Source organism: Pelophylax lessonae (genome assembly GCF_965119305.1).
Source record: "Pelophylax lessonae genome assembly, chromosome: 3".
NCBI lineage: Eukaryota > Metazoa > Chordata > Amphibia > Anura > Ranidae > Pelophylax > Pelophylax lessonae.
In genome coordinates, this window is record NC_138770.1 from 501,926,377 (window position 1) to 501,942,525 (window position 16,149).

The window sequence follows — 16,149 nt, forward strand, 5'->3', positions numbered from 1 at the left end:
GCAATCTGTCTGGCTATCTTCTACTGTCTGCATATTCCTGAAAACTCATTGCTTTTGGCAGGCCTATCCCTCCTTCACCTGATAAACTGTATTTTTATATTTTCCAAAAGTTAATTTCTTTACAATTATTACCTTTTGTATCACTTGATCCTCCCTTTTAGAATGTAAGCACTCACAAGCAGGGCCCTCTGACCCCACTTGTTTTAAATTGTATCGTAATTGTGCTTTTCCCCTTTATTTTTAAAAGCACTGTGCAAACGTTTGCCACTACACAGCCCAATTAAAATACGTCTGACAACACCTTGACACTCTTCACCGCTTCTGGTATACTGTAACCTAGAGTGATGAGACCAAAATAGAGCTTTATGGTCACCAATCACCATCATAAGGACTATATTTGGAGAAGGGTCAACAAGGCCTAAAGCAACAAGAATACCATCCCCACTGTTAAACACAGCAGTGGCTCGCTGATGTTTTAGGGGTGTGTGATCTCTAAAGGCACGAGAAACCTTGTGAAAATTGATGGCAAGATGAATGCAGCATGTTATCAGAAAATACTGGCAGATAATCTGCATTCTTCTACTTGAAAGCTGCGCATGGGACGCTGTTGGACTTTCCAGCATAACAATGACTCTAAGCACAAGGCCAAGTTGACTCTCTAGTGATTACAGCAGAAAGAGGTGAAGGTTCTGCAGTTGCCATCACAGTCCCATGACCCTAATATCATCGAGCCACTCTGGGGAGATCTCAAATGTGTGGTTCATGCAAGTCGACCAAAGACTTTGCGTGACCTGGAGGCATTTTGCCAAGACGAAAGGGCAGCTATCCCATATGCAAGAATTTGGGGCCTCATAGACATCTATTACAAAAGACTGCATGCTGCACATACTCAGTTTGGTGTGTATTGCGAGAATTCTTTTTTTCTTGGGAGGGTTATGTGATCGGCACTGGGCAAAGCAGCACTGTCCAGACAAGAGGGTCAGGGGCCATGCAGCCTCACAGGATAGTCAGAGGGGAATGAAAACACCTTTTGCAAGTTTTGACCAAACACTCATAAAAGTCATAAGCCTGCTATATACTGCTGATGAGAAAAGGCATTTAGCAGTTTATATTTACTAAAATAATTGCATTTCCATGTTCTGTGTACTGTGTGAGACCAGATATAGTGAATGCAGGGTCCTGGGTTTAGTAACACTTTAAGGGGATGCAGACTTTTGAACAGGGGGTCATTTCATTTGGTCATTTCAAACATTCCCAGTAAAAAAAAATTAAAAAATCAAATTTTTTCATCACTTTAGTCCAATATATATTCTGCTACATCATTTTGGTAAAAGAATCCTAATAAGTGTATATTGATTGGTTTTGTGCAAAAGTTATAGCGTCTAAAAACTATTGGATACATTCATGGACTTTTTATTTTTTTGTATTGTTTTTACTAGTAATGGCAGCGATCAGAGATTTTCAGTGGGACTGTGACATTCCAGCAGACAAATCTGACACTAAGTGACACTTTTTGGAGACCAGTGACACCAATACAGCGATCAGGGGTAAAAAAAAAAATGCCCTGTCACTGTATAAATGACACTGGCAGGGAAGGGGTTAACATCTGGGGGAATCAAAGAGTTAAGTGTTCTTCTAGGGGGTGCTTTCTAACTGTGGGGGAATGGATGCACTAGAGGAAAACAGAGATCTGTTTTTCTTCAGAAATACAAGATCTCCATTTCCCTCCGTGACAGAACGGCGGTCTGCCTTGTTTACATAGGCAGACCGCTGTTTTGTCATTCGTCTGAACGATCGGCCGGTCCCATCGCATCCGCCAGACCCACTGATTGGCTCCCAAATATACGTACATGTATGTGATTTTGCGCAGCCAGGCGACCCTGCCGCAGTATATATGCGGTGGGCAGTCTGGAACTGGTTAATCAAAATAAATTACCACCATGACTAATTGTTGTTGATATGTCTGTAGTTTCATCAATCAGTAATGAAAAGTGACAACAGGCAGGTATTTGGCACAACCCTTTGGTACACTTACAACTGTGGAATTTGTTATATTTGTCATGTTATCAGCAAGATATCTAACAAACATAGTGGCACATTTTTTCGTGCAATAACATTAACTATTTTTAACTCCATTAAACAAGTTATTCTTTTATGAGCATTTTTAGCAAATGCAACAATTCCAGAGTTGGCCTGCCTAGCTGCAGCAACTTGTGTTTGTAATATGCAGCATGACTATAGACATCACAAACTCCACCATGTGCTATGCTGAACAATTTTTTTGCACCACAGACACTTTGAATTTTGTTTTGATTTATCACCTGCTGATATTAACCATTATTTGAACTGCAGATCTGTTAGCCATGAGCCTGAAAAGGAACAATGCCTACATTTCTTAAGATTTTTTTGGCAACAGGCTCAGTTGGTGGTGCCTCTTTCATAAGTTTCATTTGCAAAGTGGAACTGTACTATACACAATGTAACCTAAGGCCCCTTTCACACAGGCGGACCGTTCAGATCCGCCTGTCCGTTTTTTGGCGGATCTGAACGGTCCCCCCATGCATTCCTATGGGGCATCGGATGGCAGCAGAGACATGTCCACTGACATCCGAACCGATCCGTCAAATCTGGACGCATGGAAACCCTATTTTCCATTAGTCCAGGGGATCGGATGGGATCGGATGAGAACGGACCGACGGTCCTTTCCCATCCGATTTCCCCATAGAGATGCATGGGGAACTGACAGCTGTGTCTCCGCACACAGCGCGGAGACACAGCTGTCCTCCTGCTGTCCTCGAGCCGCCGATCCCCCGCTGAAAAAAACGAAATCCGTCCGACGGACGGATAGTGTGAAAGGGGCCTTAAGCACACAACTTGAACTGTTTGCAGTTTTTAAATATGTCAAACTTTAAACTTTTCAGACTTCTGTGGAAAAGCCATGGCCAAACCAGCCCTGAGCCCTCCTAAATGTCTGTAACTTTTAGGTATAACCTATTGCCTTGTGTGCTGAAGGTACATGTGTGACAAAAGTCAGGAAAAGTATAGCTTTTAATGAAAACTGTTTTTTTTTTTTCTAACTTTTTGAAAAATGTTGCTGTGACCTCAGTGACAGTCCACAACACATTTAAACAAAATAGACAAAAAACAGGCTTCAAAAAGTGACATACTTACCAGAGGACAGAGTTAAAATATGAGGGAGCTGTAGGCAGTGCCAGTGGCTGGTCAATAGCAGTGGCAAGACTGGAGAACCTAATGGCAGAAAGGAGAAACTAACGGCACAAGGAGGGAAAAGCAGGAAACTGAACATGAGACTATAGCAGGTAATTTCTTGAAAAAATACACTGCAACAAATTCAGTTTTTTTTTTTTTTTCTATCCTGTATGATATAGCTGTATAATGAAACCAAAATTAATGCTTTAGGAGTTTCAGCACGCAGGTGGTACTTGTGCTTGTAGGCAGACAACTGACTATTTGTTACAGTTCACTCGATCCAAGGAGGGCAACATGCAAGGTGTTGGTGGCAGGGGTAGAATAGGCTGGTCAATAGCAGTGGCATGATTGTGAATTCAGGAGAACCTAATGGCACAAAGAGGGAGAAGGTGAAAACCAAGCATGAGACTAAAGCAGATCATTTCTTGAAAAAAACAAACCTCTTAGTGAGCCTGAGCCAGCCGCTCCCATTTCCTCCACAGCACTCCAGTGAATGCAGGGGATGGAGAGCAGACAGCAGTGACTGACTGTCACAATCAGGGGTCAGGCTTAGAGACCAATAGCTATAGCAGTAGAGGGACCCCCACTGACCAGAAAGATTGGTATACCAGAACGTCACCCTGACAAATAACGCAGGCTTATCTGAAGTGCAGGATCTAAGTACTAACTGGTAATCGCCAGAGTGCCTGATGGTGGAGATGGGTCTTGCTGCATGATAGTACCAGGTTGTGGTCCTCCATAGTGCTCCAGCAGGTGAGCAAGCTGAGGTCCAGTAACAGATATAGCAGGTAAGGTTCAAACAGAAGCTTAGTCGGTAACAGGCTAAAGGTTGGTAGAAAGTAGTTGCAGGTTGGAATCAAGCTGAAGCGTAGTCAAGGAACAAGCCAAGGGTCAGTAACACATGGTAGCAAAAATACAGATGGCAGCATGAAAGAGAAAAGTGAGATACTGGCTGGAGAGAGCACAATAATCTGGCAAACAGCAAGTGCAAAGACGTGGCATATATCAGGAAGTTCATAGGAGAAGCAAAGAGTTCAAGGTTCAGGACAAGCAAGGTTCAAGGCAGGATCATTCAAGGAATGGTCTAGTGACTGTCCAGGACTCCAGGTGGCTCAGCAAGAAGAGACATTGCCTGACACAGCAGACATTCTGGGTTAAAAATACAGGTACTCACACTGACAATCACAAGCTCGCTGCTAACAGACCACTGAGAACTGAGCGACTTGCGGTGTTTGATCGCTCAGTTCTCCGTCTTAGAGCTGGTGGGAGGCAAATGCAGCCTTGGACCGCAGCATCCACCTAGGTAAGTATGATTAAAAAAACCTAAAAACCTATACTGTTTTAAGGTAGCCCTTCAAAAAGGCAAACAGATTGACTTTGTTATTTGCTTTACTCCAAAACAGCCACAAGATGGTGTTGGTGGAGTGAGCTACATAATGGTTTCCATAAGTCCATTATACAGAATAGTGCAATATTGATAGCATCGGTCACCTCGGTAATCTATTTTTCATTGGTTGTATAAGTATTGGTTGCATGATAGACACTGTCTAGCCTGTTCCCTGACAACATAATTTCCTGAAGAAACACGTATGGCGGGGCAACGATGTGACATCATAATGCACAGTGCTGGCGGGAGCCTGACTTTGGAGGATCTGCCTGTCTTCTTGGACTGCGGGATTATAAGAAAATGCACTTATGGTATTATGTTATGTAAGTGCATAGTATTATTTAAATAAAGGCACAGTATTATATACTTCACTATGTCTGTGACTGTAATGGAGATAATGGCTATGGATTCCACTAAAGGCATAACTGTTTTAATCGTTCCTGACCATTTATAATTTAATGGTCCACAGCATTTGGTAAGAGGCTTTTTGCTTATAGTGCATGAGAGTGGAGGTGCTAGAGAACACCTTGGGAGTAATACGTGGAATTCACATGATGTCGGCATGTTAATAAAAATACTTGAAAGTGATAACACTGGCAATTGGACTTTTCTTTGATCACTTGTCTCAGCTCATTTGGTCATTTATTGTGGACTTTGTTTACATTTTTCATATTGCACTTTTAATATAGAAGTTAAATTCAAAAACACTGTGTATCTAGTGTTACTGGATCTCTCAGACATATACACATACAGTAAATAGTGTACAAATATACAAATGTAAACAGAATGGTGCCACACTCCTAAATCAATGTTACTGTCTTTCAAAGTCCTTTGGCGTATATGTAAAATGCCACCAGTTCCAGCAAAATTACAAAAAAATTGCTGTCCCTTGAGTTTATTAATCAACCAAGGCTTAAAGTGGTAAGGTGGAAGTAAGGACCGTGGAGGTGGAAGGGAAAAGGTCAAGATCAACACTGAGTGCAGAAAGAGATGAGAGAAAGGTAAAGAAGAGGGAGCAGACTTAGTTGGAGCCTGGGAGGGATAGAGGAAGGAGGGCGTGGGAGAAAGGCAGAAAAGGGGAAAAGCAGGGACCAGAATTGGGCCCATAGCAGCATCAAGCCCAGGAGGGCCTGGAGCCAGGGCGCGCCAGATCCACACTCCAGCCCCCCCCCCCCACAGCCCCGAGACGCCCCGCCCCCACATCTGGGCAATCTGCCCCAAGCTATGAGAGCGGAGCATTTGTGAAGATTTGAAAGTAGCAGCACAGCCATGTAACATGGAACCTGTGCATTCTGTCCTTAGATGTGTGAATAAGTTCTTCATCTTTTCCGTTTTGTTGATTCTGGAGAACCACTCAGCTGCAGTCGGAACATGTGTCAATTTCCAAAAGATGGGAATGCACATTTTTGCAGCATTAATCATGTGCATAGCGAGTGATTTAAGGTAGTGCCATTTGGGTATAGAAGTATGGTGAAGCAAATATTGGGCAGGCGTGAAGTCTAAGGTGTAAGAGGTAACTCGGGATGTGATCTAATGAACCATCTCATGAAACATCTTCCAGAATGGTTGGAGAAGACTACAGCTCCACCACATGTGCAACATAAAACCGTCTTCACGGGTGCATCTCCAGCACAGTTTGGAGCAGCTGTGATAGAACCTGTGGAGGAGGGTAGGGGCTCTGTACCATCTGGTCCGTATTTTGTATGAATTTTCCTGAACCGAAGTATTGTGAGAACCCGTGTGAATGCATTCATTGATTGTTTCCCAGTCTGCATCAGTAAGGGAAATTTGCAGGTCCGATTCCCACGCTATTCTGGCCTATCCACAGAGTGGGAGTCCTCCTTGAGGATTGCGTAAACATAGGAGATTACGTGAGTCTGTGGGGGGCGCCTAGTGCATAGTGTTTCGAAGGGAGATAGCGCTCTCATCCATTGGGGAAGTGAGAAAGTGGTGGATCTGTCTTTACGACCAAGATGGGAATGATCGCGTTGGCGACCTGGCCGCCAACTGTGGCAGGGAAAGGAGTCTACCTATCTGCACCCCCAAATCTCCAGCTGGGCACTCCTCTCTTAGGAAGGACCCCGACATGCCTGGGACAAAGGCAGGGTTGTTGCGGAATGGAGTCAGGGTACCTAGCACAGAGGAGAGGGAGGCTCTGAGCAGGAATAAGGCAGTGGTGTAACAAGAGCCAGGGCAGAGCGCCCATGGTGGCATGAGACCTGTGGGACTCCACGGTCATCCACACCTTTGAGCTGGAGTGGAGTCTCCAATCCACAATCCTGGCCATATGGCAAGCCAGGTAGTAGCTATGTAGGTCCGGTAGGCCAACCCCGCCTCTGAGTTTCGAGAGAGTGAGGCTTGGACTGCTTCCAAATAAATTCCGTGCACTCCCTCTTATAGTCGGAAAAGAAGGAGCCTAGGAGGGAAATCTGGAACGTTTGTAGCACATACAATATTCTGGGGAGCACATTCATTTTTAAAAGCGCAATACGTCCTAACCAAGACAACGCGATCTTGTCGTTTCTCGAGAGTAACGTATCGTCACAAATCCGATCCCTCAATTGGTGGATTTGGTTCAGAGCCCTGGCTGTTTGTACCGCACGGGCCAGCAAATGTCCGCTTTTTTTTCCTTGTCCGTAAAACAGCCGCTGGCTTAACAGAAACCTCTGTCTGGTTTGTTTGCCTAGCTCTTCCAGGAGCGAAGTGCGAACCTGGATGAGGTTCAAAAGGGTCTCTTTAGCTAGCGAACATTTATGTTATGCTTCAAGGTGCCTTAGTTGGGTGACCAGGGTGTCAATGCGCTTCTGCTGTTCTTTTTTCAAACGAGTGGCCATCTCGATAAAGTACCCTCAGATGACACATTTATACGTCTCCCATACGGTAACAGGGCACATACCTGGCATAGTATTATTGTGGAAGAAATTGGAAAGAATAGTCTCCAGCTTTTTGGTCTCAATAGGGTCCTTCAGTAGGGAGGGATTCAATCTCCATGTTTTAGATGTCGCTATTCGCTCTGAGAAGCGGAGAGTAAGGGTGATCGGGCAATGATCTGAAAGGTACATAGGCTCAATGGTAGCTTTCGTGAGGGAGTCTAAGTCCCTCTGCGATAGGAAGAGGTAGTCTATCCTGAAAAATGTTTTTGTATATATTCTACCTCCTTCCTTCATTATGTCCAGATCAAGAAAGTGTATATTTTTAGTGCTACTTTCCCATGTTAATTTATTATTTCTATTATTCTGATTGATATTCATCAAGAAATCCTGTAGGTTTACTTGATTCCCCTCCAATATTAGGATAAGGTCATTGGTAGTAAACGGTTAGTTCAGGTATATTTTTAGATGTTACACACTCCTCTTCCCATATGGCCATGTATAGATTTGCTATACTTGGTGCAAATTGGACGCCAACTTACACATGTTAATTGAAATTAATTTCCGCGCAATGTAGCGGGAATAATTTTGGAGAAGATACAATATAAAGTTTGAGATGAGCTGCTGCCTACCCAATTACTTATCCTGGTAGGGGATAGTAAGGTAAAAATTAAGATAAATGCTGGGTCTGGCAATGCTAGGCATTGGATCTTAATAAGACAACATGCTAATAATAACTGATTAATGATGTGATCACCAGGTGTATACAAAAAATGAATAGTGTAGATAACGTGAGTGTATATAGTGCAATAAGAAAACTAAAAGAAAAAAGTGTTAATAGCGATAGGTGTATGTGACCCTCAGAAAAACCCTACACCCGGCCAAGTACATGGTATAATGACAGTCATACCATATCTGAGATATAAAGACATAGAATGTAAAAATATATAAAAATAAAAATATATGTAAATATATATACAGTATATATATTTATATATACTATATATGAAATCTTGTGCTATAATCCAGTGTTAAGTGATTTACAACATTCTATACAACATTATATCCATGTGATGGAAATAATTTGATTGACTAATAATGTATAAAGTGACAGGTGCTATAAAAAGTGCTCAAAAACCTCAGAGGTCAAAAATCCGTGACTATATGACAAACAATATCATATACTGTATAAATGAGGTTATAAAGTGACAAGTGCTGTATTAAAGTTCTCCACAAAAACTCAGAAGTCTGTGCCAAAATGTAAACAGTATCATATACACGAGAAGTCCTCTAAATGGTAAAATATAAGGTGACACATGCTCTTCAAAGTGCTCCAAGTAAAATCAGTGACATTGGGGGTGCTCCACAAGCCTCACTCACTCACCAGAGCTCAGTCCCCTCTAGGGGGTATCAGGCCTTGCAAACAACCACCTCCGACTGGGTCAGCCGACTCAGGATCCACATCCAGATGTCACCTTAAACCCACTTCTTAGTACATAGTTACATAGTTAGTCAGGTTGAAAAAAGTCCATCTGGCTCAACCAATAAAAAAAAAATAAAAAAAAAACAGTAATGAAAACCCAAACATACAATCCAATATACACAATCCTATACCCGCAGTTGATCCAGAGGAAGGCGAAAAAACCCCAGCACAGCATTATCCAATTTGCTACAGCAGGGAAAAACATTCCTTCCTGATCCTCCGAGAGGCAATCTGAAAATCCCTTGATCAACTTTACCTATAAATATTAGTATCCACTTATTTTAAGTACACCCAGGAAATAATCTAGGCCTTTTTTTAAAGCAATCTAATGAGCTAGCCAGAACCTCCTCTGGAGGGAGTCTATTCCACATTTTCACAGCTCTTACAGTGAAGAAACCTTTCCGTATTTGGAGCCGAAATCTGTTTTCCTTCAGACGTAAAAAGTTCCACCTTGTCCTCTGAGTTGACCTTAAAGTGAACAACTTAACACCATGTTAATTATATGGACCCCTTATGTATTTATACAGGTTGATCATATCCCCCTTAATCTCTTTTCAAGAGAGAATAAATTCAGTTCCTCTGATCTTTTCTCATAGCTGAGCTCCTTCATGCCTCTTATCAGTTTGGTTGCCCTTCTCTGCACTTTCTCCATTTCCCTGATATCCTTTTTAAGAACTGGTGCCCAAAACTGAACTGCATATTCCAGATGAGGTCTTACTAATGATTTGTACAGGGGAAAAATTATATCTCTCTCTCTGGAGTCCATGCCTCTGTTAATACAAGAAAGGACTTTGCTTGCTTTGGAAACCACAGCTTGGCATTGCATGCTATTATTAAGCTTATGATCTACCAGAACACCCAGATCCTTCTCCGCTATGGATTCCCCCAGTTCTACTCACCTAGAATGTATGATGCATGCATATTCTTAGCCCCCAAGTGCATAACTTTACATTTATCAACATTAAACCTCATTTGCCACATAGTTGCCCAATTAAACTTTGAGGTCAGCTTGCAAGTTGGAGACATCCTGTAAAGAAGTTATTCCACTGCAAAGCTTGGTGTCATCTGCAAAGACTGAAATTGTACTTTTAATCCAAGACCCTATATAATTTATAAAGATATTAAAAAGTAAGTGTCCCAACACTGAACCTTGGGGGTACACCACTGATAACCCTAGACCATTCAGAGTAAGAATCATTAACCATCTTTAATGGTTAACCATCATTGATTCTATCTTTTAGCCAATTTTCTATCCATTTGCAAACTGATCTTTCCAAGCCTGTAGACTTTACCTTACACATTAGCCGTGTGTGGGGAACTGTGTCAAACGCTTTTACAAAATCCAAGTATACTACGTCCACAGCCACCCCTCTGTCCAAGGTTTTACTTATCTCCTCATAAAAAGAGATAAGGTTTGTTTGACAACTTCTGTCTGTCATGAATCCATGCTGTCTGTGGCTTAAAATATTTTTTTCAAGCAAGAAATCATCTATGTGGTATTTTATTAAACTCTCCAGTATCTTCCCAACTATAGAAGTTAAACTAACAGGTCTATAGTTACTTGGCAAAAGACTTTGATCCCTTTTTAAATATAGGCACCACATTGGCCCTACGCCAATATATATATATATATATATATACATGCAAAGATATGAAAAGCGACAGCCCATAGCGCATACCAGTTTGATACATTTTATTACAGACCATAAAATAACGCACTTACTACAATGTGCTCTCAGTACAGTCTGTAAAAACAACAGGAAGCCTGGGTTCAGTGCGTTCCATGGACAGCACTGGAAGTGACGCAAAGACTCTTGAGGCTCCTCCCTATACGTTTCATCACAATGACGTAATCAGGAGCGGCCGCAAAACGCACTGAACCTGGACTTCCTGTTGTTTTTACACGCTGTACTGAGAGCACATTGTAGTAAATGCGTTATTTTATGGTCTGTGTATATAATATTAAATAGGAGACTACAAGAAAATGGCACCTGATGGGGATTTATAAGGGCGAGCAGCGTGATGTCATGTTAAATCCCCCTGAGGAAGCCACGTGAGCCTGTGGCGCAACACATAGGGGAAGGGGCCCATCGAGTATCCACTCATAATCACACACAGCCTGTATGGCCTAATATTATCCAGTGAAAAATATTTTTTCCTAAAAAACCTTTAACTAGGTAGGTCATTGCCATGAAAAAGGAAAAAAGATCTTTCAATTATTATATAGACAGTGTAGGCATAGGTTAGAGGATATATATATATATATATATATATATATATATATATATATATATATATATATATATATACATATATATATATATATATATATTTAGGGTGTCTATATCTCTCGATTGTCATTATCTTTATTTGTATTTTTATCATTATCCTTCTCATTTTAACTACCTCTTTTCATTTTTTTTATTGTTATTATGATCATTATATTTATTACGATTTTCACAGTGATCACTAGCTCTTGATATATGACTTTTACAGTTACATACAGTATAGTATTATACCTATATATAATTTTGATATGATCTGTCTGCATATTTATAGCTTTGATTTTATACTTTGATTTCACATATCTGTTTTGTGCATATTTCCTGTGTTTGTTTGATAGCCCATAGAAGGGGGAGTCCATTCCCAAGAAACACATTGGCTTGATACACTTTTCATTACTATCAATTAACCAGTTCCTTTGCCTGTGCTGTAGCCAAAAGGTGCCTCGAGATTGTCCATTGTTTTAAAGGGTGCCTTAACTGAAAAAGAGAAACACTGCTCTTCACCACTTCAATTTCCTTTTAGATTCTGACCATTAGAGTAAGAAAAATGCCCCGGGGTCAGAGGTCAGTAGGAGAAATATGTGCTCCATCATCAGTGGTCAGCAGGAGTATAAAAAAAGCATGCTTTTTCATTGGCTGACAGCTGATCACGTGGTAAAGGGCAGCTTCGGACTCGGCTATCACCCTTTAAAACAATGGACAATCTCGAGGCACCCTCCAAAGTTATGGACAGTCTTGAGGTGCCCCATTCTAAAATGTAAAAACTATTCTTATAGTTTTACATAATGCAGCAACATCAATACAAGTAGGACACCCAATGTTAAAGGTGATTTATTCTTCCAAAGAAAAAACACTTTTGCAAACAGGTACTGACTAGTATTACAATGTTTCTCTTCTCACAATGTTTCTCTTCTCCCTCAGTTTTTCTCCATCACTTAGCTCATGAGACCAAAAAAGCTGATGGAGAGAGGCAAGAAAGGGTTAAACAAGGATGATATGCAGGCAGCTGACATCCTCTTTATGAACTGATGATGTCATTGGTCATTAGGAGGTTGGCAGCGAGAAGGCTGTAATGGTGTACAAGGAAAACTTGTGGTTTTGTGTAATTAAAAGGCAGTTTTCATCCACCCACTGGCTTATATACAATTTTGGGGCAATTTTATGGCATTTTGCCAAGGCACCCCTGAAGAAACCTCAAGGCACCCCAGGGTGCCTGGGCACCCTGGTTGAAAAAGGTTGGTGTAGAGTTTATCAAAAAATCCACACCAGACCCTGAGGAAGCCCTCAACATAATCAATACCAGGCTCTTTTCTGAGCATGCAGCCTGGCTGGCCAGAAAAGGTAGGGGCAGTGAGTGTATAGCCCCTGGTCCCCCCCGACAAAACTCCATGTCCCTATGTTGATAGACAAGGGCTTCTTTAATAGGGGAAGCCAACAGGTAATTTCTGCCCCTATGTAAATAAGTACCTCTGGTTCAACATTCACCAAAAAATTTATAGTAAAAAAAAATTCACACACACCTTTACAAAGTTTTTTTTTTTTAAATCCCCAAATAATGATCTACTCTCAATCATGTTGGCCAGCAATGTATATCCATTGGCAATCACAATGATCAATTCCCAGTTGACCCCCTGAAACAAAGAGCACCACCACCACAAGACACTCCCATTAAGACAGCTCCTCAGCGAGCAGCTGATTGTCAATAAACCAGCCAGCAATTCCTAGTGACATCATTGACAAAATATTGTAAGAACAATGTCAGTAAGCACCATGGCTAATTTGTATACTTTCATAAGCTGCCTGGGGAGATGCTATTTTCTTTTAATTAAAGAATTTATGTAATGTGTGTGTATAATATTTTTGTGAATGAGTAACTCATTTATGTGGAGGGAGAGAAAATATCTCTGGGCTCTTTTTTTTAAAAGGGAACTTCTGGATTGTGATAAGTCCCCTCTGCAGGCCCTTACACCCACCGGCCACATATGTGAGGAACAGGCCCTTTCCCCTTTCAACATGGGAAAAAAGATATTTGCCAAGGGAAGCACTCCTCACAAAGTACCATGGTACCCATGTTGAAGGCATATGGTCTGGTATGGTTCAGGTTTAGGGTGCATGCTCACTGCCCCTCCCCTTCCTGGCCAGCTAGGTCACATGCTTGGATATAGGTGTAGCAGGTTTTCAGGCATTGGGTCTGATGTTGGTCTGCCATTGTTACCGGTGACACCTTCAGCCCATTTAAGCTGAATACCCAAGTGTGAGATTGGAGACAATAACCATTCTGGCATCTTTGGTTTGTTTTGTTTATTTGATAATGGGGATGGGAGAAGGGAATGAGTGGGATACTCCTCTGGCTCAACTAGGTAAAACTGGGACACTCTGTAGAAAAATGCCTGTTATCGCTGTCTTGATGCCAGCTGGATGCCGACCAACGCTTACTGGCGCTTGAAAACTGCTGTCTTGCTGAACTGTGCAAAACTGGGCTTTTAACACACTGGTTAACTCAAAAGATCCTGGACTGTAGTAAGACTTGTCTCTTGACACTCTGGTTAGCTCAAAAAGTCCTGTGAACAACTCCCTCCAGCCCTTCACTGACTGAGGTAGCTCCTTGTAACTGCTGATGCTGCTGCAACTCTCAACTCTTTACACTGCACACTGTACACATTAACTCTTCAGGGTCCAACCGCTGGCACCCCCTTTGAAACTTCAGGGTCCTCTCACTAGGCACCCCCTCTGACACTTCAGGGTCCTCTCACTAGGCACCCCCTCTGACACTTCAGGGTCCTTTCACTAGGCACTCCCTCTGACACTTCAGGGTCCTCTCACTAGGCACCCCCTCTTTACCGCTAGCTAGCTCCTGGATCCCTTCGACCTTCACCGGAGAGGTCCCCTCTCAGCTAGGCAGACCCCCAGGGGCAGTTTACAGTACTCATGAACTTGGAATGCTTTCCTGAAACTGGACCCCCTCTACTCCGCTGGTCCCCGGCACACCGGATCCTCTCTGCAGTTCAGCTCAGCCCAGCTCTCTGTCCCCTCAGGCAAGCCGTCTGGGACACCCTATCCTTCTGACAAGAGGAGAGACAGCCATACTCTCCCTCATGGGGCTCTGCTTCCTGCCAAAGACGCTGCGTCATGCGCTCCCTTCAAACTTATACCCACTCCCAGAATCCTGTGCGGCAGAATCTGTCTTTCTGGGGTAGATACAAGCCTAAATGTGCCACTGATTGGGTTTCCTCCACTGCCCAACGAGAACCCTCTCGTGGAGCCAGTGGGGAGACTCCCCATTCTTAATAGCAACACCTGGGAGACATGACAGCCAGCTGAAAATCATGGCCCTGCTGTTAGGCAGTCAAGGCCCACTATACTTAGCCTACCACCTACCTTGGAGGGTGCTACATAGGTCTTCTTTAAATTTTGAGGAAAATCCCCCTATTTATTTTCTTTTAGTATTATGTCCCCCAAAAATTCACAACAGACCCTTGTCCGGAATAAGACTTTGGTATGGAGTTTAAGGGGGGTCCCACACCATTTTTTCCTTCAGGACATGTGACCTAGTATGGTACAGGAGTGCGGGTCCCCCAAACTCCATACCAGAGCCTTATTCCTGATGGATTTTCAGGGGACCATACACAAAGGTACCCAAAAGGACATAGGCCCCCAAAAATCTATGCCAGTCACCCACCTAAGCATGCAGGAATAAAAGGCCCTTGTCCCCATTTTGATGAAGAAAAGAGCCTCTTCCCCACACCCCTGGCCTAATCGATGTGTAGGCCTGTGTGGGGGTGGGAAATATTATTGGAAAAAGGAAAATCTATTTAGAGGCCCCTAGATATTTGCCACCTACTTGAATGAGTTAGGGCCACATAGAACCCCTTTTTACTTATTCATTAAAAAACAAACAGAAAGCACACAAGCATTGTGTGGCACCTTGCGAGCTGATGATAAAGAGAGTTCACTTAACCCTTGAAACCAGTCATTGTTTATACATGCTAGAGACAGAAGCTACATGCTCTCTAATAGGATAAACTGCAGGGATTCTGTGCAAAAAAGGGTTGAGCAGGTCAATAGTCAATGGTATGTAAACTTCTGGAAGGGATGATAAGGGACTATATCCAAGAGTTTGTCAAAGACAACAACATCATCCGCAGTAATCAGCACAGGTTTACAAAAGGCCGTTCTTGTAAAACAAATCTGTTAACATTCTACGAGGAGGTGAGCTGTGAGCTAGATAGGGGGGAGACCAGTGGATGTGGTGTACATGGATTTTGCTAGGGCATTTGATACAGTCCCCCACAAATGCTTAATATATAAAATAAGGTCTGCAGGCATCAACCACAAGGTCTGCTCTTGGATACAGAACTGGTTAAAGGGGTGTGTCCAAAGGGTGGCAATAAATAATGTATACTCAGACTGGACTGAGGGGGAAAGTGGGGTCCCCCAAGGCTCAGTCCTGGGACCAATCTTTTTTTTTTTTTGGACCAATCTTGTTCAATTAATTCATAAATAGCATTGAGGACGGGATCATTAGTTCTATATCAGTTTTTGCAGATGGCGCAAAATTGAGCAGGGCAATGACTTCACAGGCAGGAATTCTACAGAGTGACCTGAAAAAAATCGCTGGGTTGGCATTTGCATGGCAAATGAGGTTTAATGTGGAGAAGTGTAAGGTATTGCATTTGGGGACAAAAAAAACATAAAAGCACAATACACTTTAGGGGGGGAACCTCTGGGGGAATCAAAAATGGAGAAAGATCTGGGAGTCTTAGTAGAAGATAGACTTAACAATAGCATGCAATGTCAAGCGGCAGCTGCCAAAGCCGGCAGGATATTGGCATGCATAAGGAAGGGGATGTTTTCCAGAGATAAAACTATAACCCTGCCACTTTATAAAACTCTGGTCCGACCACATCTGGAGTA